At 36.6% G+C, this 27,205-nt stretch overlaps 1 protein-coding gene across 8 annotated transcripts in view; it reads left to right on the top strand.

Annotated features, from left to right (window-relative positions):
• LOC108000950 (disintegrin and metalloproteinase domain-containing protein 10-like) overlaps positions 1-27,205 on the top strand; it is a 212,526-nt gene that overhangs the window by 43,436 nt on the left and 141,885 nt on the right. For 4 of the 8 annotated variants that reach the window (XM_062077795.1, XM_062077797.1, XM_062077796.1 and 1 more), the window contains exon 1: positions 18,286-18,674. The exons of the other annotated variants lie outside the window; for them this stretch is intronic. The gene's annotated coding sequence lies outside the window, so the exon portion shown is untranslated. Of the gene's footprint in view, positions 1-18,285; positions 18,675-27,205 lie in introns of those variants that run through there. 8 annotated transcript variants of the gene reach the window in all.

Consider the following 27,205-nt stretch of genomic DNA (forward strand, 5'->3'; position numbering starts at 1 on the left):
TGTTCAACGAACAGACTCGGCTTACTTCTTAAAAATTAAAAGCACGAAATATCACAGAGTTCCATCCACATCAGAATATTAAATTCTATTTTCCAACTCATACATATATATATACCTGTTATATACAAGGACGAATATTCTTTGAAGAAAAGATGGGATATCATCGATGATCACGATCCATTTCGGGATACCATCCCTGTCACAATCCCTGTCATCGACAAAAGGTTTGTTTCGCAAGAACTAGAGCAATTCCCTCAACATTGCTCTCAGCTCGGATCCGGCAATATATTTTACCCTGCTGGAACACAAGTTGCCACCCCCTTCTTCGAGGACGTCAGATACTTTTCGAAACGATTCCCCGTTATTCCCAGAGGGCGGCCTCCGGCGATCCTCTAAATTTCGTTATATCCGCGTAACCAGGTGCGCCGCCGTCTCGGGGGTGCAATAATTTTCCCCGCACGCCGAACGTTTTTACGCCAGGATTCCTCAAAAAATCTACACCGTAAAGTTGCGGATAAATGATGGTTGACAAGGGGGCGGTAAACGGTTGAAGAGGGTTGAAACGAGCGCAGGAAAGATAGATAGATAGAGAGAGAGAGAGAGGAGAGGAGGGTTGGCAAAATGGTCCATGAACCGCTGCTATAATTTCACATTCGCTGTTAACAGACGACCCAGAAGTATCCCTATGCGTCGTCGTTCATTGTGCAGTCACCTTAATCGCAGCTGCAGACGGCGTTCAAACACTTCCGGCTGCGCGAGTTTTCCCTCGGCTGTGTGTTAGTCGGCTGCATTTCGCAGCCTCCCCCTCTCCTCGAAAATAATACATTGCAGTCACACCTCGACGGTCGTGTGCCGTTAATGCAACATCTGGCAAAGTTTGCGGAGACAGACACTCGCCCGTTTGGGGCCCTTTTAAATGGGTTAAGTATCGATTCACACCTGTGTGCGCGCCTCCTTTCGTTCGATGGATTCTCCCCTTTCGGTTTTTTGAATAAGATTTTTTTTCGATGACAGGATCTGAAATTATATAGGTTAAATATTGCGGTTAAATATCTGGATTTTGGATGTTTTGTACCCTTTTCTCCATTCTTGGATCGTTTATGTATTCAAATTTTACATAAGAGTGACGTAAACGCACGCAAATCTAGTTGTCTGTGAAATTAGAATTATTGCGTTAAGCATTTCGAGGAATCGGTAATTGAAATATTTTGGGCTAATCGTAGAGAGATCATTGAAGATTATTTTAGAAATTTTCTTCTCAAAATACTAGAGATACGAGATTCCTTCGATAAATCATATGCATAATTTAAACGTGCCCCTATTCGTGTACTAATCTAGGAATTATTTTAGCTCAATCGCACGATTAGTGGTAATCGCATTGTTCCCTCTCTCCTTTGACTATAAACTTACCATTAGCACAATCATGATTATTTCATGTACACATTATCATTCACGGATCGCAACTATATATGCCTCGATAACAGCGCGCTGCTGCCCATTCGTACATTATTTAATTTCATTTTATAAATCGAATCTAACCGTGGTAATAACTTTTCTCGTCATCTTTCTCCATCCTATCGTTTCTCATCGATTAGTCAATGGCGAATGATCTATTCATTCGATTATAAGCGACCCCATTTCACGATGGAATTTCTTTCTTACGAGACACGAGGCCGATTTTCATGATATTAATCCATATGTTGGGAATAATTTCAGAAAAATTATCGACGATATTATTATTATAGACGATTAATCCACTTTGACTTGTGATAGAAACGGAACTAAGCTTTGAATAAATCTTGATGGAAAAATTGTTAAAGGCAATTAACTTATTCTTATTTCAATTTTTGTAAATCTTAAATTAATTTAAACAATATCGTCGGTAATTAATTTTTCGAAGGTAATTTATCAACAAAATTTATGGAAAATGGCGAATTCAACGATATAATGCAAATATAGAATGCAAAAGACTCGAATTCCTTTTGATATAACTGCATCGAACTGACATTTACTTGGCACTTCTCAAACGTAACGCTTATTTTTGAAGAATATTTGAAGAATAAGAAGAAAAAGAAGAAGAAAAAAGGCAACGAACGTGCAAATGCAAACACGAATCTGAAATATATGCCATCGATCCAAACGTTTGCCCGCGTTACGTAATAATAACATTCGGAGTAAGAACGTTCCCGTGTAACAGATTGTGATTTGTGCGATAATAAATGTCCAGACTTTACGGCCAACGGGAGTATAAATTCCACACTTTTGCCGCTTCCGGGTTTTCCACTATTGACTGGCCATAAAGGAAGATGAGTTCGTGGTAAATATGAAGAGTGATGGATTCATCTGGTCCACGTGTCCTTTTTCCTTTGTCCTCCCTTCTATGTATGTACGTATGCATGTATCGTCAGTCATTCATAATATATTTATGCTGGATGTAAGGTATAATAGCAGTGACAGGTTGTCGATAGGATATCCCCAATAGTTTGATACATTGCCTCGACATTATTGGCTATTATATATTATTCCGACACGTAACTAAGATCGATGGCGGCTGACGACTTCCGCTATCGGTTCCCACCCAATCGTTTCGTTGTACTTTCTTTTTTTATTAATATTCGTAAAACGATACGTTGCGACGAATCTATCAATCGTTGATAACCAGCCTTTTTGTCTAGATCTTATCTAAAGTTCACCACTTATTCCTGGGATAATTTGGTCTTTATACGTAATACAGATAGCAATACATTCAACGATACAATGACGCGAATTAAAATATTACGATTTTAAGAAAAACGAATTTAAGTTGCTGTGTAAAGGTTACACATGAAAATTGAAAAAAAAATATTTTCAATAATTTTTTTAAACAAGTTTCAAATATTGTTTTACAAGAAAGAAAGAATTTTTAGAACCACATAACATCGTTTCCATGCATATTATAAAACGGGTATGAATGTTAATATCGATTTATCTCGTCCCATTCAATCTCATCCCTGCTGATAAGAACGGACTGGCAACGTGCAACGTCATCGTCGCCTATTCAGAACTGCAAAACTTCGCTAATCAACCCCCTTATTACGTTCTCGACGTAGAATCACTTCATTCGGAGTAAATTGGTTTATTTGCTTCCCTGCAATTAGGGTATCCATTTTCTCGCACTTTCGCGAAGGCAGATCTACGAGAAATCTTCGTCATTCGAGTTTTCGCCATTCTTTTTAATCGTGCGTTTAATCTTTGAATAAAATAAATCCTTTCGCCTTTCCGCGAGTTAAAAATTCGAACGAATCCTAATGTCTCGCTCAAGGTGTATATCGAGGTGAATTAAAATCATCGCGGGCCATTTAGATAATTCAGCTTAACGAGCCTACGTGTAACGATATCGTTCCTTTGTATCGTGAAACGTGGGGCTTGGTTGATACGGTAAAAGTATCGATATACTTTTAATATGCTAATCGTAACGAACACGCAATATTTCTTGCTTAAGAAAAATTTCGTGTTATTTATCTTTTAACTCTTGGAGATATTCTCTGTAAAATGTAAGCGTATTGGAATGATTCGCTCGATCCGTACAAGAAACACGTATTCGAATTTCGTACACGTATACGAAATTATTAAACCGAGGATTGACGAAAAATGAAATAAAACAATTTCGAAATTTAGAGAAAGAAAATTTAAAAATCTTAATTTAAAAAGTATTTAGACTTTTTTCTCGCTTACTCAATTCCACTTTTTGTCACATTTGCACGTTTAAATTACTAATCATCACTTTGAGAAAAGAATGTATAACTGGTGCTGGCTATTGTCACTCTTTCCTCTATCAATTTTCCACGAATTTTAACGAATATGTTTCGATTGCGCGGTTCGAAGGAAGAAAAAAAACGAGAAGGAAGGCTAACACGAATGAAATAGAAATTACTATCAACCAGCGGCGAATCCGCTTTTCCAATTTCCCAGAACGCAAACAGCTGCAATCACCTTTCGTCTGGAATCACCGGCTCGATTGACAATTAATATTCTCGGTTGAAATAGCGAACGACTCGATCGGCCAGATACCATCGATTACCCAAACAACGCGTTCAATTAATTCCGACCCCCCAAGATCAATTCACGCCGTATTTCATCCCACCCCTTCGAACGAAGTCGAGAATCGAAGGGAGAAGCCGTAGTGTGACAAGCACCTCTTAAAAACCTTGCTAATCTAATCGCACCCCCTTCGAAGATTGAATTTTGAACCCCGAGATCTCGACAAAAGCCGAGGATCTTCGATCTTCGAGCTTTAACCTTTTTATCGCATCCTATACGACCTTCGACCAAATTTTCCTCGCGTACAAACTCCGAAACGACGTGGCCGCAATCCTTATCGCGACACGCCCAACCCTCCGGGTGCCGTTGTTTGCACGCCTAATTGGTATTCTTACTTTCTAAGCTGTCGAGCTCGAGCTCATGCATATATTCCGTGAGGAGCGCGCACACCTCCGATATCCCTCTTAACCCTCGATATGCGTACATCTGTGCGAGGCTTATTCTTTATATTTTCCTTATCTGTCTCATCTGTCTTCTCGCCAGTTCTCACCAGAAGCAACGGTGTTAAAGAGAAAAAAGAATCGGGGAGGGGAGAGGGAAGTTGGTCGATTGTGTTGTTTACGCGATTGTTTTAATTCCGCGTGTATTTTACTTTCAAATATCTCGTGGACATCGCACGTGAAATATCCCATGATAAATGAATGGCGAGAAAACGCATTTTAAATATTTATATTTCTCGAATCAGTTTATGATTTATAGATTTGACTGTGTGACATTTTTATAAACAAGATTCTCCGTCCATCGAGTGTCTTTTTTTTCTTTTTCTTTTTTCTTCAAAATTTTGAGTTCATATCTTTGATTGATACAGTACAGTAGTCTCGACGTAGTAAGTGAAACAACTCGTATAAATTGGACGCAACGAGAAATGTCTCTTCGAATCGATCTTTCCCCAGATTACATCGCTGTTAAGGAATTAAAGAAAATTAATGATCGATATACATATTCCAAATGGTTGATTAAATTTTTTGCTTGGGCCAACGAACCCTTGAGCCAAGGACCTTGCAAATTGCCATTACGTGTTTCGTTGCGCGCCAATCAAAGGCCATAGAGAGGCGGCAGGGCCCCTAGTCACGTCCCCCTGCTGGTAGGCTAATTCGTGAAACTGTCAACCGGCGTTTACTATGTAAGACGATCCGCACGGAATGCAAATGAGGGTACGAGTTCAGAGATAGCTGTTACTTCGGAATATCGTGAAGGCCCACTCTTCGAACCGGACAAGTTTCCTTACGAGGGAAATCAACTTATGCAAACACTCGTCTCCCCCGGATTTCTTTCTCGTTCGAGGCGAACACCACCTCCCGTTCCCCCTCCACCCGTTATTCCCCGGTATCTTGGCGGCCAAGCTCGCGTTTATCGAGGATTAAACGCGGCGGTCGGTTCGAGCGCGGAATTTTTTTTAATATCTCCCTTATAACGCGCCGGTTACTCGATATCGCGCGGTATTAATGCTAAAACCGAAAGTGGCTGGCTCCCTCGACGCAGCAAGTTTGCGGATTATGCTCCCTGACACTCTTTTGTTTGCCCCTGGCTTTTCCGCCGCCGTTCTAAATTCCGAAACTGCTTATCTCGTGTTTTGTAACGCAACCGTTCAACGAGAGAACTGTTTACCTAATTTTTTAATCTCGCTCGCGAGGTTGTTCAAAGTTTCATCGTTGGGAGGAAAGGGGCAAGGCTCGATTTATTCGGTTTCGATTTGTCCCTTTTCCGCCCATAGTAAATTGAAAGGCGAGAAAGGGGGATGGAATTTCTGGGGATGATAATAGAATCTGTCGGGAAGGATGATTCCTTCGAAAGAAGTGAATTTTCCGTTGTTATTTTATTTTTCTCGTACACCTGCATCTAGTTTTGATTTCCAACGATGCACAACGGCTTTCTGTGTATTCTCTATCCTGCCGAGAACGTGGAAAATTGAAAGAGTGAATGCTTCTCTGATGCGTGTTTCAAATATATTTTCAGAGAATTTCTCGGCCCAGACAGAGGGAAATATATTTGAATGGGAGGTAGGATAACTGGGTACGCCGTTGCGCGAATACCTATTCATTATAATATACAGGGTGTTTTATGCCACTAGTTCTAAAATAGTGTAGGATAGAGTGAAATTTCATGGAGAAAAATTAAATAAGTTTCGTGTGATGCGCCATAGTTTCTTGCGTATTTTTAATTTCAAAAGATTTCAAGATTTCGCTTTTGCTTTCTTTCTTTCTTTTTTTTTTCTCTCTTATAAAAGAATAGAATTAGATGTACTTGCGTGTCGAAAATTTAAAAGATATTTTAATTTTTAACTGTGTATTCGTATAAAGAGATAGGGAGAGGGCGAAAAGAATATTCATTTCTGCTTATCCGTTTTAAAAATCTATTTTCGCCAACTTCGAGTCTAAAAACTGTATACGCATTGGACAAGTGGAATAAGTCGGCCTCCAGTCGGACAAACAGAAGTAAGAATTTACTTTATTCACTCTGGGTCTCAAAGATTTGTCTTTCTGAAACTGTCTTCCCTGTCTTTTCTAACTTCCTCCTCGAAAGGAGGGAAAGAATTACCTTAAATCTACTTAAAAATACATAATTTAATAACGAAAACTCTTATAGAGAATGTTTCCTCCGAGGCAAGCCATTGGTCTTAAGCGGTGAAAGATAGAATAAAATTTTACGAGATAAAATTAAACGGTTTCGAGTATTATACGAACGCGGTTCGCTCGATTTAAAAATTTTATTAATTATCTTAAGAAGAAAATTTTAATTTTAATTTTAATTTCAAGTTTTTTATATTGAAATGAAATATTATCAAACGAATTACATACACACAAATATTTCTTACAATCGTTATATATATAGATTAATTATATTTAAATTTTGGCATCCAGATGTTTTTAGCGAGAACTAAAGATTCGCTCGGGATTCATTTTTACCGTCCCACTAGTATTAAAGTCAGCAGGCCTTTTTTCTCGTCCGATCACAAACTGTCCAACTTCTCTTTTTCCACCACACAAGCGGTGCTCATTTGCCTAATGACGGTCCAATTTCGCTTGATGGATCAATGACGTTCAACCTCTCTGTTCGAGGGTATATACGTGATAATCTCGTTTTAATGGCGCGTCTAGAATTAATTTTATCCCATACTATTAAGCTTAATATCCATTATTATCCCAGTTATTCCCTATATAATAAACACTTCTCTTAAAGTAAGCCTTTCGAATCTGCCGTTAATAAAGAACATTGCTTGACGAATGGCGGGGAAATTGAAAAAAGAAAAGAGGAAAAAGAGGAAGTAATTCGGCGATTTAGACAATATAAGGCGCCAATAATTCTTTGGAAAATGAATTTCTCCTCGAAGCTGAAAATAGTTCCTCTCCCCTCCCCTCGAAATATTTTCTTGCGCTTTCATTTGTCAGCTTTTTGATCTTCCTTTCCTTTCATAACCGGGGACGCTTTAGCGACACGGTCGATCGTAGATACGTGTAACTTTGCCTCCATTCTTGCTCACTCTCTCCACGTGTGTGTGTGTTTTGTCCGTATACAATGCATATGAAGAATCGAAGGAATTATAGGGAAGGAAATACGTAAAATGTCGAACAATATTTGAATCTCGATTTATTATTCATAAATGCGTGTTCTTTGAGTTGAGACGAGCGATCGAAACGTTTCTCAATATAGAATAAGATGTTTATAAAAAAGTTTGTTTTCCAAAAGAACCAACATTCATTTCCACGTTGGATGTTTATTAATTTCTTATTAAATACTCATTACACGAATATCTGAATGTGAATCGCGAAGAATTAAATTATACTTGTCTGTCAGTTTCTATAAAATGGTCAAAATTAAATTAGATCTGGATTTGAAAATATTAACAAGATGTCATTTTGTGGTTTCCAAGAAATTAGAACGGATTAATTATTTATCTATTGCACGATAAGAAAGTTATAAAAAGAGCAAATAAAATGGAGAATCCACAAGACAGGATATATTTTTAATATCGAAACGTATATAAAAATTCCATATATACATATATATTTGTAATTTCAAGAAATTCGATGAATTTTCTTTAAAGTTTGAGAATGTTCAGAAGAAAATTCGATATCGTAAAATGATACATATATCATAAATTTTGATCATTTCCAAAATTTTATCTCGACAACAAAATCGAAAGAAGATATAAATATTTTCCATTTTATAATTGTTTCTTTTCCTTTAAATAACGTATTTATAAAATGTTAAAAATATCTTGTCGCATTATCTACAACTGTTGCACGATACAAATTATTTTATAAATGTAAAATATCGTATTATCATTTAATCGTAAAATAAATTTATCGTAAACAATGACATGGGATGGAAATTTTATTGGAAATTTATTATAAACAGTGACATGAATGGAATCTTTTATTGAAATTCCAGAACTTACGTAACTATTCCATCGATCTAATGCACAAATAAAATATTTTATCGAGATAATGTTATGTACGGTATAAAAAGGAGTTAATCAAAGAAAGTACCGAGCAGAAGCATTATTTAGCTCGACTAAGTGGTCCGATTAAAGTCATTCACCGAGTTCTAATTTTTGTCGTTGCTCGCTTTATACGAGATCCCTTTGTACTTTCAAGCATTCTTTCGATCCGAGAATTCTCCGGTATTCTCGAACCCTCTTCAACTTCCTCTTCTTATATGTTGCCGTCGACGTCGATGAAGCACGTTCTCAATGAGATGCATCAAAGTACCTTTGCATGCTTCGTTTTGTGACTTAGTTTAAAAAAAAAAAAAAAAAAAAGAGGGAAAAAAAGAGAATCGAAATCAGGAATAATTAAAAAAAACACATGACACATAACGTTTCTCAATTTATTTTAATTCGTTAAAAGAGGCAACGTTGCTTCGATGTTTCGTTTATAACTTTTTTTTTTCCCAGTCAATGTACATAATTGTATCATATTTTTAAATTTTCGAAAAGAATAATTGTGAAAAGAAATTTAAACATTTCATTCAATGTTCTTTTATCATCATCTCCTCTCTTATTCCTTTGAATTAAATTTGATTTCACATTTTTTAAAATCGTAATTATAAAAGAAAATTCCAAGAATATGCATTTTCCATCGTCTTTTTAACGGTGCATTTCCTTCAATTAAGTGCTTCAAATGACGAGTCTGATTTGAGTCATGGTAATTTAATATTGGGATATAAAACGACGAGCTGGTCATAGAGATAGAAATGAAAATAGTAAAAATTTAAAATATCTGTATTGACGCGCGAAAGAAAATTAAATTGTATCCACTTAAATTAAAATCGATTCTTAACTTTTATAAAAAAAAAAAATTGCTGTTGCCGGTATGAAATATTTCTTTGACGCGATTTCGTTTAACATTTATTATACGAGGTTAATTAAACGAGTTGCACACATTTACAGTACAATAAATCCGAAAAAAACAAGTTCTGCTATAATTAACAAAGATACAGATTGTTTATTTTCATTAATCAATCTCTCTATTCAAAGAAAATCCAGATTTAAATTAACTAGGCGAGAAGTTTGAATTGTTCTGATCAGATATAGATCATTAAGCACGTTAAATTAATTTCCAAATATTTTTATTCGATTGTAATCAGTCAGTCTTTAACATAAGAGATGAAATTATATTCTTACAATCAATCAACAAAAATACAGATCCTTAAGATTAATCACGCTTTAACATCAAAATATTCTCCGGGCAACTGATTAATCGATTCCTTTTCTAAGGTGGAGCCGTTGAGGTTAACCGAGAATCAATTTTCAGGTCGGCCCAGTTCGATTCGACGATTACGACGACGATGACGACGACGATTTCCTTTTGATTTTCTTTTCCGTTGGATGAACGGCCGATGTTTTTTCGCGAACGATGTTACGCCGATGCGAAACGAGTTTTACGTGTAGCACGATACAACGTCGGGGATGGAAATGGAGGTCGTGGAACGAGTATGCGGCCTGCCTTTTCTCCGCCACGGTAATGGTCCGTATTTGCTCGACTCGGTTTCAATCGACTGCACGGAAAAATGTGGAGGGAACACCGTGCACTTTAATTCCTCCAAGAATAGCCTTGCTCTCATTCACGCCGGGATTAAATTTGATCGTTACTCCCTCGATTACATCCCCCCATCTTTTTTTTTCCTTTCTTTCTTTTTTCCTTTTCCTTTCCTTTTTTTTCGAATAATCGTCCGAACGGGGATGAAATTTTAAAGTCTTTTCTCCGCCACTCGGATCATTCGTTATCGAATCAAAAATTGTCGGGACTGTATGCTTTTTTGAATATATTTATTGGGATTGGTGTTAATACTTGTATTTATTATCGTCTTCTTACACGAGTATTCTTCTCTTTCGTTATCTTAAAGGTTTTAAATCAAGTTGGAACGAAAGAGGAATTGGGAAAAATTCGATCGGCAAGATGCGTGGTTGAGAAAGGTCGAGCAGTAAATCGCGGTATAATTTGCTTACGACTTTATTCGTCGACTCAGTACCCGCCCGGGAGTGAAACTTTCCTTCGGAGCGTAAATCGTGATTAAAGTTCGGTTCAATTAAGACGCGAGGTGTAATTCAAGATCACCATAAACGCCCCTCCACGGTCATTAATGCATACCGTACGTGCCGAATGTTTATGCCCAGTTATTAAAACTGTCCGACCTAACGAGGCCATCAATGAATCCTTCCTCGGCCGAGCGATATTAAATTCCTTCACGATTAATTGGCCAACTTTCGGTAATCGGCTAAGAGGGGGTTGGTATCAAAATGAAAGGAATTTATTTCCCGTTTAATAACAATCTTCGAAGAGTGATGCGTTTACGGGCCTGTACGTTATTTTCACCGCGATTCTCAACATCACTTTCATAGTTTTTCTTCAAATAAACGTTTCTGTCTATCTAACCTCGAAATATAATTCCGCGTTTCTCCGGAATAAAGATTAGGAAAAAGTTTGTACACATTTAGGGTATAGTGATTGTTGAAAATGATTACCATTGTATTTATTTGGTTTCAGAAACATTTTATTTCCGTTTGTTGAGGCGTTTATTAAGCTTCTTTTGACAAGAGAAGATCAAATCGGGGATTATATATATTATTTAAAAAATTAAAAGTAACGAATAGTCTTGGAGTTTTAATTAAGAAAAATAAATTGTATCATTTTCCATTTGATCGCGTTGTCGTAATTTATTACGAAAAGGGTCAATTTGTACAAGTATTTAAACGTAACGTATTTTGAAAACCGCGAAGTGCCTATGATATTAAACGATGGAATATAAATTACTTTTGAAACAGTTTTACATCGACGTGCAGGGCTTCTTTTCAATTTCCGGGAAAGTTCTTATGTTCTTACCTCTCGTGACCACTTCACTTACTCGCTTCTCCAATCTTTTTATTCCATGAATTTTTTTCACTGTTCAAGTCGCAGCGTCGATATTGTCTAGCCTGCTCTCTCGACCCCAATTGCATTTAGACAGAGATGTTCATAAGAAGAAAGTTTTTACGACCAAGGGAGCTTGATTCGTTTCTTAAAATGTATGATATTAATACGATATCCTCTTCCAGAATGTATAGTATCGATGATCAAAATAAAACAGAGTCTCTTTTCGAACGAATTATAACTTTAAAATCATCGAGAATATTTTTCGAATTGGAATGGAATGAAGAAAATGAATTTATTTTACTAAATTGTGGATGTTTAAAGTTAATATATTCGCGGAACATGATTGATTATTAAAAAAAAATTGATATACAAAAATGTGTCATTTCTCTCGTAATTTGCTTTATATGCTAATAAGAAAACGTTGATAATAATTTCGAGGAACAATTTTTAAACGAATGCACAATTTACAGAATGAACAAATTTCCAAAGGGAAAGTGGAAAGATCAATCAATTCTGTGAATTTCTCGACTGTTCGTTATCGATATTCTCTATCATAAATTTGAAAATATCGAAACGAAGAAAAGAGAAAAAGAGGGGGGGAGAAAGAAGAAGAAGAAAAGGAATAGAGAAATACTCGTATATGGAATTTTCATCTTTATATATTCGATGCTTCGATGCTCGTTTAAAAGCAGTCTCATGCATCTTCTCGAAGAGAACAATCGGCCAAGTTCGACTTTAAACGCCGATTGAGACCTCGTTTAAGTCGTACATACCTTACGTCTCCTTTTTTCGCTTATCCCCATTTGGGGCAATCGTTTCGTAATGTAGAACGAAATCGAGCTTTACGAGGTTTCAGGATAAATCTCAGGGAGCGGTATGTTCTTTCGCCTTGATTTTTCTTCACAGGATCGTATTCCCCCTGTAACATACACGATTCGAATAGAGGATCGAATTAAACGGACCGATCTTATTCGTTTGGAAAATTCTTCTTCGCACGTATGGCCGGTAAAATAAATAAACTTTCGTGTTTCGAATGAAAATAGGAATAAACGATTATTTCATTTCTTCTTACGTTTCAATTACGGTTTAAAACTTTCACAATCGAATCTGTCGAACGAGGTGTAACGAAGATTCGTTTGTACGAATAAATTAAATTTCATTATTAGTGAAATTTCATAAAGTTTACAAGTTGATATTCTTTGGTGATTCAATGGTACAATAAGCAAAGGAAGTTTTACAACCGAATTACACGATTAATTTAATATTATCGTGAGATTTTACCGAGTTTCCAGATTCAAATCGAATTATATCAGTCGAAATATTATCATTTCGGTTTCATCTTATTGATCGTGGATGACCTGAAAAAATTGTTGGGACGTGTTTCGTTTATTTTTTAAATTAATACGCGTTTTCTTTAGATTAACGCGTATTATTATCGATTTTTAAAAAGAGAAAATATCATTATTCGATAAATTGTTCCACAAGAGGGATTTGATATTCCGTTTAATTTAAATTAAAATAATAAAATTGTTTAATCAATCGCTTGAACTTGTCGCGATAATCGAATTTACAATTGCCGATTATTCGATAATATTTCTCGAAAAGCGTTGACGACGTTGAAAAAAAAATTGCATTTTTAAATGGTTACGGAAAACCATGATTTCCGCGTTGCGGAATGATTGCCTCAAGTCCAAATACGAAACGAGCCAAAGGGGATTGTTAACAATCGATCATGTCCCTGGCAAACAAACCTTCTACGCTTCGTAAAATTTCCATTCACCTGCAAGCGTGCACCTTGCTTGACAAACAACCCCCTCCTCTTGAAAATCGTCTCTCTAACATCCAACACGATTCAATCCAACGTCCAACAAGTTCTTCCAAAAATAAAATAAACTTTCTTATAATTTATCGGTCACGTTTCTAATATTAATTAATTGCCGCTTCACGTACATCGTAGTTTTCGCAGATAACGGAGTGGAGCAAGATATCTTTGACGCGAAGGAAACGAGAATCACTGAAAATCGATTTTTAATAACTCGGAACGAGCCACATGCTCCTTAATCAACCAGTGAGTTGACATTTTCCACGCTTTTGACGAAAATCGAGGCTCGAGAAGCTGCTTTTTTTAATCAATGCCGGACATCCGCTTGAATTATTCAATCCAGACACGGTCGTTCGAGGGTCACGGAATATTCTCAAGTTCGCGTAGACGCCTCTCTGGAGGCCAACGATCCACCCTTTTTTCTTTCTTTTCGCTTTAAAGCCTCTCGATTTCCCGCTTTTTTTCTTCTTCTTTCGATTCGAGAAAAAAATTACGATGATGGAACTTTTTTTTTTTTCACGAATAATTTCGACGATGGGTATGGATTCGAGATTCATTTATCCCTCTTTGAAAAATTGAAAGTTTACAATTTTTTTCCTTCTTTTTCTTTCTTTCTTTTTTTTCGATCCCTCTTTTATCTTGAATTGAAATCGCACGAAATCTCGATATCGCGAATATTATCGGTTCAGTGGCTCGGTTTACTATCGTTCTCAAATATTTATCCATGAAATACTTGAAGCGTGCGGTGTTTGTACTGAAATGAAACAGGCGGCCGATCAATGCGTTTGAGAATGGGGTGAAAATATACCGTACACGGGGTTTAACGTTATTTTCCCCTGGTCTCTTCTTTTTCTTTTTTTTTTTTAATTTTCTTCGGGACACGCACACATGCGCGAAATATTTTCGAGACGACGCCAAGTAATAGAAAGAATGTGGTTGTTTGAACCATTAGTAGGATTTGAAGAGCAAACGACGAGTATGTGCTTTTCCGGTTAGACTACCAAACGGTTGAGAAAGAAGGGAGGGAGGGAGGCGCAGGCCCTCTGGTTGCACGAAGTCAAGGAAATGTTGGGAAAATGTTTGAAGTATTCGTGGAATTTTCTACGTAGGAACGTGGCCGTAAAAGAGTTAAATAACTCGGGTGGAAATCAGAAGCGTTACCTGGCATTTTAATTGCATCGTGTCATTAAAAGGATTTTGCGATACCCGCTCGATATGGCCAATTAGAATGAAAGAATTTTACAATAATTCGGGTAATTTCAATATTAGTGTTATTAAGACACGCGAAAAAAATATCGGATTAACATCTACTCGTTCCTATTTCTATTTTTCCCCCGGTATTCCACGATCAATATTAACAGATATGATAAATCCTTTTTCGAAAAGTTTTTTAGGAATGTTAATATTAGAATTTTTTTATATATTTCCTCGCTATTTATTTTTCCACGTATCGCAGATAGATATAATCGTAAAAAGTATAATCAATAAGTCAACTTATTAATAATTTATAGATATTTGAAATAATTATCGATCCATTATCTTCTCCCAAATTCTCTTATTTCCACGAGAGGGATCAGCTGGTGTTTTAATAATCGCGATGTTCGTTCGTTCAAAAAGAGTTCGTCCAGTTAATGGAATCACGATTGTTCCAACGATTTGGCCACCGTGTTCCCAAAGTATCGTCGAATTTCGTGGAATAATAAGCGGTTTCATCCGAAGGCAATTTTCCAGACGATCGCGTACAGTGATAAGCGAGGCTTCATTATTTTTCCCGTTAGGGTAACAAGGTGTGTCGGCCACGAGCCCTCTCGTTAAAAACTATGATAAGGGGGGAGGCGAGGCCGACTATTCAACCACCTGGTTGATACGACAAGAAAATTATTCAGCGACATATCGGCTAGGAAAATACGTTTACGGAGGCTTAGAGCCTTAAGCGCGTCAGTGAATTATTGGCTAGGGAAATCGAGCGTGGCGGGGTGCAAATCGAGAATAACCATCTCTATGTAAATCCGGATATAATTCCTCCCGTGATTCATAAGATATATGTCGTTGACGTCCCGACTCCGCTATCGTACGCTGAATTTCATGACTCCGCATGAATTTCATGAAAAATAATTAGACCATACCGCCCTCACTTTTTTACGGTATGGAAATAAGGGGGTGCGCGATTTTTTCCCCTTTTTTTCTCCTTCTTTCTTTTTCCTTCGTTCGACGATAATAGCCGGGTCCTTTATATCCTTTTCCCACGAACAATTTTCAAGTTAGATTATTTATTAATGAATAACGATATTTAATTGTTAGGATGAGTTTAGGATAACGTGGTTTCTCTTTTATCTTTAATATTTATAACGGATATTTTATAAATTTCATACTGATAACAAGTTTTCGAGTAGTTATCTATTGTATTGAGTAAGAAAGGTGCAACAAAGGTATAACAATAACAAAGGATTTTTTGCAATTAACTTGCTGGGAGAAAACTTGGAAAGAGAAATGTTAATCAACTTATGTGTTACAAAGTAAAGGGACGTAAATAGAAGGTTTTGCATTTAAAATAGGAGGTCTTTTCATTAGCTTTAGAGAAACTACATATAAATTAATATAACGTAAACAAGATTGTATCCATTAACTAATTTCAACAGAGATATCAGGATTAGAAACATATCTTGGATAAGTACTTAATTTATATTTAAATATTTTTTCTGAGAAATCCTGGTTAAAACGATTTATTTTCTATACCAAAATGTATGCAACAAGATCAACAATGCAAACCAATGTATTTAATATTATTGAAGTAATTATTGAAATAAAATTTAAGGGAATAGAAGCATGATATAAACAATTATTCATAAAATGCACGTACCTTTAATTAAAAAATTTATACAATTTGACAGCTAAAAATCCTCCATCTTGCAAGTAAACCCTTCGTTTCACATTTAAACAAAACTCACTCTCTATTAATTCCATATAATAATAGTCACACTACACACATACACCCACTATCACCCAATCCTATCCAATCAAAAATCGCGTCTCGATTAAAAATACCAGTGAATACGAAATGTTTGCCATTTCGCCATTTTTAAGTCGAAATCGTTTCGCCCCTCCGGGTGTAAACGTGAGAGTGAGCATCCATAAAACTGAAGGATATATCAGAGACTTGGCCGCTCCTCTCGTTGTTCTTGCATCGCGTAAGTAGTAGCGGAGAGAAGGAGAGAATCCCGAGACTTAAATTTCTCGCGCGGCTGAGAGAGGAAGATGAAGGGGGGAGGGATGAAGCTCGGTTTTACACTATTGTTGCGCGGAAAGATTGCGGCAAACAACGGCCGACCGGTGTAAATTATTGAAGAGAACCGCTTACCGGGGAAGTTACTCGGAAAAACGTTGTGAAAATGGCGTACGTACTTTTATTTTCGCGGGCGTTTTCCGCGCTCGCGTTTGTTTTTCCACGAATCGTTGCTGCTTTGGTGAGTACATTTTCCGGCGGAATTGTTGTCCTTGCCGTTTTACTGATTGCAGCTCGCTTTTTACCTCTTTCAATTTTACCCCTATAGCTGCGAGGATCCATTCGCGGGAATACCTTTGTAACTGTTCAACTGTTTCGCATTGACCCTTTGTGTTGAAATAAAAAAAAAAAAAAGGAAAAAATGGGGGAAAAAATTCTATTTCAAATTGACGGTTGGTTCTAGAAGCATTTTTTTTTTTTTTTTTATGTACACTCGATCGTTCTCTTAATCAATTCGGATCAATTTTATTTCGGCGAACGAATACGCGTGTTTCTTATTCCAAGGGTATCAATTTTCGAGATAAATTTCTCATTTTAGCGAAGTATTCATCTTCCTTTTGCATCGTGGAAATTTTTACGTTGGAAATGAATTACTTTTTGATCTCGTCCCCTATTAGATTCTTCAAAGTCGTCGTAATGCCAAGATTCGATGAATACTGAATCAGTTATGTGATAAATGTAATGGTATAGATGGAATGACGTTCAGTGATAGGTCAAATAATAACGTGGATGTCAATTGGGATTCAAATCGGTAAATCAATGGAGGTTTTAGTTGGTTTTAATTCGATAAAATTTTATATTTCCACGAGTGAATATAAGAACTATTACAAAGGTGTTGGATGGTGTTGCATTTAAGTTTATTTAAAGAGAAAGAATTTTTGTCCTTCGTGTCAAGAATGCTGAAACTATAATCGACTCATGAATGTGTATTCGAAAATTACAGAGAAATTCGCCTGATCTTGATTTTAATGAAAGTATGTTTTCCATTTAAAAATGCAAAATAAAAATTACACGTACGTAGTTGTAATTATACGCTTGCTTTCATTATTCTGCTATCTAAATTTCAGTGAATTTTAAGACGAGAAACTTTTGTTTAAAAACTTGCTTAATAATTTTTCTCCCTGTATCGATTATCTATGATCATATCATATAACGATAGACAAAATAAAATAATAAATAATTTAGGTAAAAAATTAATTAAAATTATAATTAAACAATATTGCCAATATACGAACGAAAAATCTTATTATAATATCGGACATAAATTTCTCATTAATTCGAGAATTCGAACGAGAAAACAATTTTCTAATAACCTTTCGTATCTTCATTATTTCTCGTGTCTGCCCTAATATTTACAAACACGTGTAAATAACCTCGCCCCTTAATTCATATTACAACTTTAAAAATTCGAACGAAAAACCTCCAATTTAAACGAACTTAAAATCACCAAACTACAATTAATTAAAATTACAAAAAAAAGTGGCCGTTGTACAAGTACAAAAATTTCATAACACGAGACACGACAAATAAAGAACGCGATAATAAAAAAAAAAAAAATAAATTTCCAAATAATCATCGATTCTCGCCTCCATCGATTGTTCTGCCCCATTAAAAAATCCCCCGTCGTCCGCAAGGTATCCACGCAGTGTAAATAGAATCAGAAACATCCTTTCGACCGGTACCAGTCCAATAATCGGCCGATCATACACCGTACAACTTTTCCACCCATTTTTCCCTCGACTCGAATCGAGAACCGTGGTGGGGACGGGGCGCCGTGGTGGGGATTCGACGACAAGCAGCGAGCGGCGTCGCCGACCCGGCAGTCGTTCGGGGTGGTTTCGGCGCACCAGTGTACCACGAGCGTTCCACGAGCACGTACACGCGTGCTCCACGTTTCCATCCGACCTCTCGTTCCCTCTCGTTACACGTGACCACCCCATCCATCGCGTATAACCATCGTGCTCGCGAGAAAGCTTGGAAAATTCTCTTCCTCGAGGTTTCCGTCGCAAGTGAGCGTTCCATGCCGAGCGGAGAGAGCTGGATCAGAGGCTGGCTTCTCGGAGGTTCCTGGGCTGTACCGTGTTCACGAGCTACGTTACGGCTACGTGGGGGGTGGTAAACGCGGTGATCGTCGGTGAGTATTTTTTTTTTCTTTCGATGTGCCGTGAACACGTGATCACCGTGTGCGAACGAATCGTGCGGTTTTGACGAAAGATTGGCCTTCGAGATTGTTGACAGACCATGTTATCACGCGATGTTATTGGTAAGAAGGATTGTTTCGAGTTTTGGAGGAGAAGGTATTTTGTACCGAAATATGTAGCTTTTGAGAAATGTTATCCGTGACGTTACATTTCGTTGAAAATTCACGAATTCACGAATGATTACGCTCCGCGCGAATTATTTCTCAATTTAATTTAATTTTATTTCATTAATTTCATGCCGTTGGATAATATCGTTCGAAGACGCGTTGTGAGTTTCATCAAATTGTAACGCAACCTTTTCAATTCGTCAAATCGAGCGAAGCTCCTCCATCATAATCAAGCTTATTGATCACTGAACCGCAAAATAATTCACGGGGGATCTTCAAGCGGGCTTCACACGCGATCCAAAGCCGGCTTAACGTCTCATTCCAAGAAAGCCTACGTTGTCGCTAATTTTCCGCTTTCTCGTCGATCATCCTTAAATTCCATCAACCCTTAGCCAAGGGGGGCTAAGGTGTTTTCGTAACGAAGGAAAAAAGCAAAAATAGCGAAACCAAAATCGTTACATCTTCTTCTGGCGATGGAGGATTTTTTTATTTATTTATTTCTCGAGAGAGATCCGAGGCAAAATTACAAATTACAAATCGAAGGGTAAAATGATACGTGCCTGTCAGATTAGGAGTACGGATATTTGCGTATTTGTAAAATTTTTAAAGACTGATTTTGGTATTATTATTATTATTATTATTATTATTTTTCATATGAGAAAGAGGAAAAAAATGGAAAAGTGTCAAGTTTTAACGTTTCTTTCGGAAAATTAATTTTTAGTTACGTCAGATTCGATGGATTACATTACAGATTGCATTGAGAATGCAATTAGAGAGAAAAAGTGAATAACGCGACTTTGGGAATGGCTTTCCCGCCAACAGGTGGAAGGCCATTAAAACAGGTGGAGGAATGACGATGTAACGGTGCGCCGATCAACGCTCTAGTTTCTAAATTACCGAATTAAATGCATCGTGACGTGGATATGTAGGAAAAAGTGTTTCTTTCTTTAAATCGTTCTCTCAATCGTTCAATGGTAAAGATTATTTAAATTAGTAAAAAAATGTGAAAATTATAAGAGACATACAGTTTTAATCTTTACTTTCCAACTTTATTTACTAAAAATTCCAAATTAGCATAAAAGCAATACGTAAAATACGTTAATAAAAAAAAAATGTATATTTACAACGAAATCTTTCTCGATTTTATAAATTATCAGTCACTTAATGCCAATGTATTTCGTATCGACGACGCTGCCTGTTATAATTTTTATGATAAATTTGCAACGTTTCTACGGACTGCGAGCAAATAGTTGACGAACAAATAGTTGTTCATCAACTCGCGATCTCGAGCTCTTTGAAACAGAGATTTAATTTAAAAAAAGATTTAACCATTAAGGGATTAAAAATCATACGAAACTCGAATGGTCGATACGCGATTCAAACGTTTGAAAAGATAGTACCGGTTGAAAGATTAACGTTATCAACATTCGAGCGATCCTATTCAACTCGAATAATATCTAGACGAGAGGCTGACGTTGAACCAGGATAAAAAAGTTTTATCGTACCTAAGAATATCCTGTTTTTTATTTAGAATTCAAGTTGGAAGTACGTGGTTTACTTTACGCCGCGGTATGAATTTTTATTTCCAAGCGAAACGTGTATTCCGCTTTTGCGAAGGGAAATTCCTTTATCTGTCTCCCTTCCCTCCCCCTCCCCCCAAAACGAGGACGCTGCAATTTAATTTAATTTCACCGGGTATAGAAGCACGCACGCTTTAAAACAAAATTCCGCGCTCTTTCACCGGTGTGTACATTTATATCAAACACTGTCTTGTAACGTAACAAAAAAAGTGGCTTGTCTGGCCTTGTCAGCGAGAAATGTAGCTTTAAAATGACCGTTAACGTTTTGCCACGGTATTTTATGATTTTTAGCTTCGTTTAACATCGCCGCACTCTTGAATGGCTCGAGTGCAAGTTATTTTTCATTTCATAATCAGTTTCCATTATCTGGATATAATAAAGGATTGAATAGGGGTTCTTTTTTTTCGTATTGCGTATTTTTGCGTCGCATAATTGACCGGTATTATTCGAAATGGTATTTTTCGAAATCTCGCGAGTCGTGAAAAATGATAATAATTCGTAACGAAAGGTAAAAAAGAACGATTGCGATTCAGTTAAATCGATTCGGTCGAGGTGTTGAATCACGGCCGAAAATTCTAACAGCGAATATTTGTATTTATATTTTTATCGTAATAATACGCAGATAATTAAAACTATTTTCAGGAAAAATTAAAACTTCAAAGGCTTCGTGAAACGTTCAAAAAAATTCACTTCTCGAAAACAAGCAAAAATATATAAAGCTTAAAATCTGGAAGAATGGGGGGAAATTTTCATCAGGAAAAAACGTTTTTTTTCGTGGAAAATACAATTTTTATACGTTCATATCATTGTTTCGTACTCACACGTAATTTAATAGAATCGGCCTCGACGATAGGAAACAACCGATGCATATATTTCCACTTTAATTTCAACAGCGAAATTTATTCCTGGCAACAACCGGGAATTTAACGTTTAAGACAGTTCAATTATCAGGATTATCGGACCACATTTTTCCACGTGAAATTAAGTCGGGGCGCAGATAATTAATTTCACCTGATCCGGAATAATAGATCAATTATCAACTCTGGAACATGCCCCAATCATCGCGGCCTACGCGAACTTCGGTTTCGAAAACCATTCTCGATTTTTATCGTTTCAATCTCTCTCGTTCGTCCCGAAATTTTTCAAATCGTCACCGGGATCCGCTCGGATCGGCCGCCAGTTTTGTACCCATCACCGTTTTCTCGTCGATAACTTATCCCTGCTCTTTGCAATTTGCGCAAAGACACGCGGCGTTTTTTAAATTGCCAGTCAGCTGGCGACGTTCCCACGAATGTCGGCTCGTAAGAACGCGAAACAACCAGGCTAGAAATGATAACTAACCCCTAAGAACGTGTATATGTATGTGTATGCGTGTGTGTGTTGGAAAAACACAAAGGCAAAAGGAATAGAATATCGAGCTCTGAATATGAAATCGAGGACAAAAAGGCTTTGAAAGACGCGTTTCGTGCTGTTTAACGAGTAGTCGGCAAACATACGTGACGAGAACAGTGTTTAATAAAGTCGAACATTAATATTTAGGTCGTTTGGCAATCGTAATTCGAGTTGGCCAGTGGAAAACGGTGTCGAGGAAAAAAAAATACGTTTCTTTTTTCATTTCCCTCCCTTCCTTCAATTTTTTTTTTTCCTCTTCTTTTTTTCTACATAGCGAGGAGCGAGGCGGAATAGGCGAAGTCGATCAAACGAGTTTCTTTCTGGGTCAATGTGATTTCGAAATTTATGTCGTCCCGGGAATCAAGCGAAAACGTTCGATTTCGGTCGAACTGTTAACCGTTCAGACGGCGCGTGACGAAATTGGAAAAATTAAAGCAATGCTCGTGTGGATATTCCAATGATATTGTTCCATTAAATTTTCCTGTTCGACGATTCGTTTTCTTTTTTTTTTTTTTTTTTCTTTCTGGTAAACAATACCCGCGTATCTACGCTACTTTATTACTGTACTCGACGAATAAAAATTCTTCAACGTAACGTTTCCAGACCAGGCGAATGCTTAGGTTTTATTTAAACGTATCGCTGGATATTCTTAATGAGGGATATATGCATTATATGTTGCAAATCCTTTTTTATCTTTATTTCTATCTTTATTTTACTCGCGAGTGAAGCTGCGCTAAAACCTGGAACGATAAAAGTGCGCGTCCAGCCAAGAATATCCCCCCCCCCCCTTCTCCCAGTATACGCGTCTGGGAAACGTTAATTTCACAGAGAATGAAAAATTGTAAGTGTAATCAAGTGAAATGCGGCTTCTTAATTTCAACATTGCCGCTATAATAAATCGTTGCCCCACCAAATTAACCTAATTTTGTATCACCGCGATTACAATGATATATACATCTGCCCGTTTAGATTAAACGTTCTTAATTTTGAAGTAGCGGTTGATGCAACCTTAATTTTCTTGCAATTTTAATTTTTCTTATTTTCGCGTTTCTTTCTTTCTCGGCTGATTATCTCGCCTGGTAAAATGATCGAATCTCGTGCATCTTTGATGCAACCCAAATGTCAAACGATTATAATTATAATTGGAGCGAAGAGCGACGTTCAGTATCTTTTCATATATCGAGCTCGGTGTGAATTGGATAGAAGAAATAGAAAAAAAAAATTATTCGCTTTAACTTTATTATTTAATTATTTTTAACTATCACCTATTAACAGTTCCACTAACATCTATAAATCTATAAATAAAACCATTGAAACTGCAAAAAAAGAAAAAAGAAAAAAGAAAAGAAAAAATCACGAAAGATAATATCGGGGAAGAAAGGATAGGAAGAATGAAGAAACAAGGGTGAAAGGGTAGAAACGAGAGGCAATTGGTCTCTCGACTCCCGTTCGTGTAACTAACTCGGCCTACCGATCACGTACAATCAGACGAGATTCATTGAAAATCTGAAGCCGTGGCCCGAGCATGATACAAAATTCTGGTCTTCCTCCGAGGTAATTGAATCCCAGTGTGCGGCCGGCCTGTTCTCTCCGCCTTTTCCTCCGCCTTTCTCATCTCTCTCTTCTCCTTCCCCTATCCCATGTTCCATTCAGTCGAACGAACCGGAACACACACTCGGCCTTGCAGTTTATTTTCCATCCATCTTGCTTTACGATAAGACAGAAGCAATATCTTGCTACAGGTGGCCGAATATACGTATCTCTCATTCACGGCCACTCCTGCTTCAACCCTTGATTCCCCCGATTCCGTTATAGCCCGCGGAAGTTTCTCTCTCGTTATGTACGCGTTACACGTACAATCGTGTTTCGCGTACCATCTAGCGAATCAGAAATAGCGGAAACATGGGAGACACGAGTTTTCCTTTATCCTCGACTAGTGTCAGACCTTCGTTCTTCGCGCTATTCCCTTCTTGTAACTTTTTAATTAAGGTACTTTCTCGGCTTCTTTTTTGTCTTCTTTTGAAAGAAGAGCGTATAGATTAGTCTGTCTATAGAATGGTATTGAAAATAGTTTTAGTTTTCAAAAGCTTTCTGTCGAAAGAGATTTTTCGAAGAAGGGGATGTACGTTAGAGCGAAAATTTTCTACGAGATTTTGGTTCGATTTGAACCTTCCTTAAAAGGATCTTGGTTTTGCTTTCTAGAGAAGTTCCTATCGAACTCTTTTCACGGGACTCTATTTGTGTTGAGGCTTTTCTAGAGAATTAGACGGATAGTTGAACTTTCTAGAGATAAACTTCAATTAGGAATTTTTTATTTCCCCTTTGAAAGGGATTACAATTCAGTGTAAAGATTTTTTTAAAATAAGTTTAGACGGTGTTCTAAAGGAAGAAACGCTTTTAGAGCATTCTCTCTTTCTAAATATCCTATTTTGGCCGAAACCCCATAAAAAATTTCAGTTTCATTAATAACCCTTTAGATCTTGCTCCATTGAACTCTAAAAAACTCTAATGAATTAATAAATCTATTTTTGATCGATCGATTTTTAATTACAACTTATATTATAGTTTTTGCTATAAAAAAATTTAATTTAAAAAATTAAAATTACAATTTGTTCCCCAAAAGATACAATTTAATCGATTAATTCAGTTTAATCTTTCGTTTATTATAGGATCCGTTTCTGAAAATTTTTCCATTTTTCGAACATAAAAAAACGAACAGAAGGTTGAGGAAGATTAGGAAAAATAAATAAATAAATAAGATAAAACTGTTTAATGGAAAATACGAGTGGTGGTTCGTTTAAACTAAAACCTATAGCTTCGGTAATCTGCATATCGGAGATATTAATTAGTCCGGGTTCGCGCAACGCGATTGCAATAAATAAAACACGCGAGCGTAAGCGCGATAAACTCGACATCGAGACTCGTTTCACTATGTTATTGCCGTTGCTTCATAGTTTTCGATCAAAATATCGTCCTTTTTTTTCCCCCCATCCCAGATATTTTACCTTCCTCCCATTTTCTGGAAATAAATTTTCCCCTCGTCGCGAGAAGATTCGACGATTTCATTAAATAACAACCGGCGTTAATCATTTTCCAATGGTACGTATTGTGGGATATCTGGTATCTTTCTACCAGTTTTTACTCGAATTTATTTCCAGTACAGAATTCTCGTATTTACGAGAAAACGTGTCCCAAAAATTCCTGCGTTTTATAATCTAGAAAAATTCGATTGTGATAGCGATGGCGAATGATTTACGATTTAGAACGTACGAATATTATGCGGGATAAATAAAATTTAATTCTCACTTGGTGTTTCCATCAAATTAAATATTTCCCACGCGCCGCGGGTAGTTATAATTCCATTGAAATCGATAGAGGAATAAATAATCATTTACCCGTGTTCCTTCCATTGTGGTTCCTGTTACTGAAAATATTCGCGTGATTAACCGATATTTCGCATCGTTGTTTCACTCGTGTTTAAACAACGCGAACTTGCATTGATACGAAATCACGCTTCTCATTTATCGTTGAATTCGATCTAATCAGGCTTTTAATAAGATATTCGCGTTCTATTCTCTACTTGTGCATTCTTCTATAAGATTTTCGTTTCTTTTCATTGTAAACAACTGGAAAGTCTTCCTTCCAATTTCGGTTGATCGATTTCATTCTTTTGAAAATCGAATAATTAATGAATAACTCCGTGTTCGTTCATTAAATTGGGAAAAATGTACGTTCGATGTGATAATTTTTAAGATGTCTGGAAAACTTTTTTCTTGTCCTCCATATTTTTTCTTTTTCAAAAGACACGATAAAACTAAACGCGATTCATTCAACTCACTTTTTTTTTTCATTTTCCACGAATCCTCTAAAATTATTAACAAAATATCACTCTCGAGATGAAGGCTCCCGATTAATCCTCGCCATCCTTGTCAATATATCGCGAGCAATAATCGTCTCGCAAGAAATCACGTGGCCAACAGTTAATCCGATGCAGGTGTACAAGATGAAATTAAGCCGTGTTTGGCCTTTCTTGGCCTCGGTCTGTTGGGAAATTCAACGAAACACCGGTTCGTTAAGGAAAAGCGAGCAAGAAAATGATAAGCAAGAAAGCCTCGCAACTTTGCTCTCGACTCCAACCAATTAAAAAGTATTACCGGAAACGATACCTAACCAATCTATTCAAAAAATTGATCAAAGATCGCTCCAATTTTCATCCATAAACTTTTTTCCACGACGTAATAATTTCAAAGCGACTCACTTTCACGTTGAATCGCAAATTTGCGTTAGGAGTACTTTTCTTTTTTCGAAAAGTTCTTCTCCCGCCATTTCGATTGTTTCAAAGTTCAAGATTGATAACTTGTCCATGCTTCACTTGGCTATTTCGAGTATAAAGCGTTTGCTCGATCGTGTGTTTTTAGTTAATCGAATTTCCTTGGACATAAACTTGCGGATCAGGACCTCGATTAACTGTGTTGTTACGCGTGGTTGATGGAGGAGCTATGTTGGGATCGTAAAATCGGGCAGCAATTAAAGTTTACATATTCCGTGGAGCGAAACGAGTAATTCGGGACATTTATGAGGAGATAAGGAGCTTGAGTCTTATTCATTCTGTCAATTCAAAATTGTCGAATAAATGTTTAGTCCTATTTCATAGTTACATTTAAGAAATCGAGCAATTTGAGGAAATAATTTTACGAAATTTAAATCTTTTTCTAATTTTACTTTGGGAACCAATAACGTCACGCGTCACTTAATATCATTAAGTGATTCGAAACTGAATAAACGAAAATATCAAAGGATCAATTTAATCATGAAATTTGCAAATTGAAAATTAAGGTTCTATTTTAGAATCTATTGTAACGTGTTTCGAGTGATTGCTCGCATGCGCCTAGGATTTATACGGTCTTGAGGGTGGCTAGATTAATTGGTGCTCTTACATAACGCTCCAATTTACGATCTTGCTATTAGTGATGGCACCAAGTTCAATATATATATATATATATACTCGTAAACCTAAGACAAATCCGATAGCCCAGTTTCATTTCATAGAGTACTATTATAAGATACAACGGTTTGTTCACTGTACTCGAAATTTAGAATGAATGTTCATGAATTTTGAGAATTGATTTATAAGTGCTTTGATATCGAATCGAATTTTTCTATCATAGTCAGAGGTGATAAACTTAGGATAATCGTACGAAATATTTAGAAGCCAAACGTTGGCTGAAAGTTGAATTGTTATTCGATATTTCAATCGAAATATCTCTCTTCTTATATTTCGTAAGGTAAAAATAAATGGGGAAATAATCTGGGATCGATTCAATTTCAATTATCGATCAACACAAAATAATTGTGAAATTATGTTAGGAAAAAGAAAAGAGGAAT

The sequence above is a fragment of the Apis cerana genome, linkage group LG8 (assembly GCF_029169275.1).
Source record: "Apis cerana isolate GH-2021 linkage group LG8, AcerK_1.0, whole genome shotgun sequence".
Classification (NCBI taxonomy): domain Eukaryota; kingdom Metazoa; phylum Arthropoda; class Insecta; order Hymenoptera; family Apidae; genus Apis; species Apis cerana.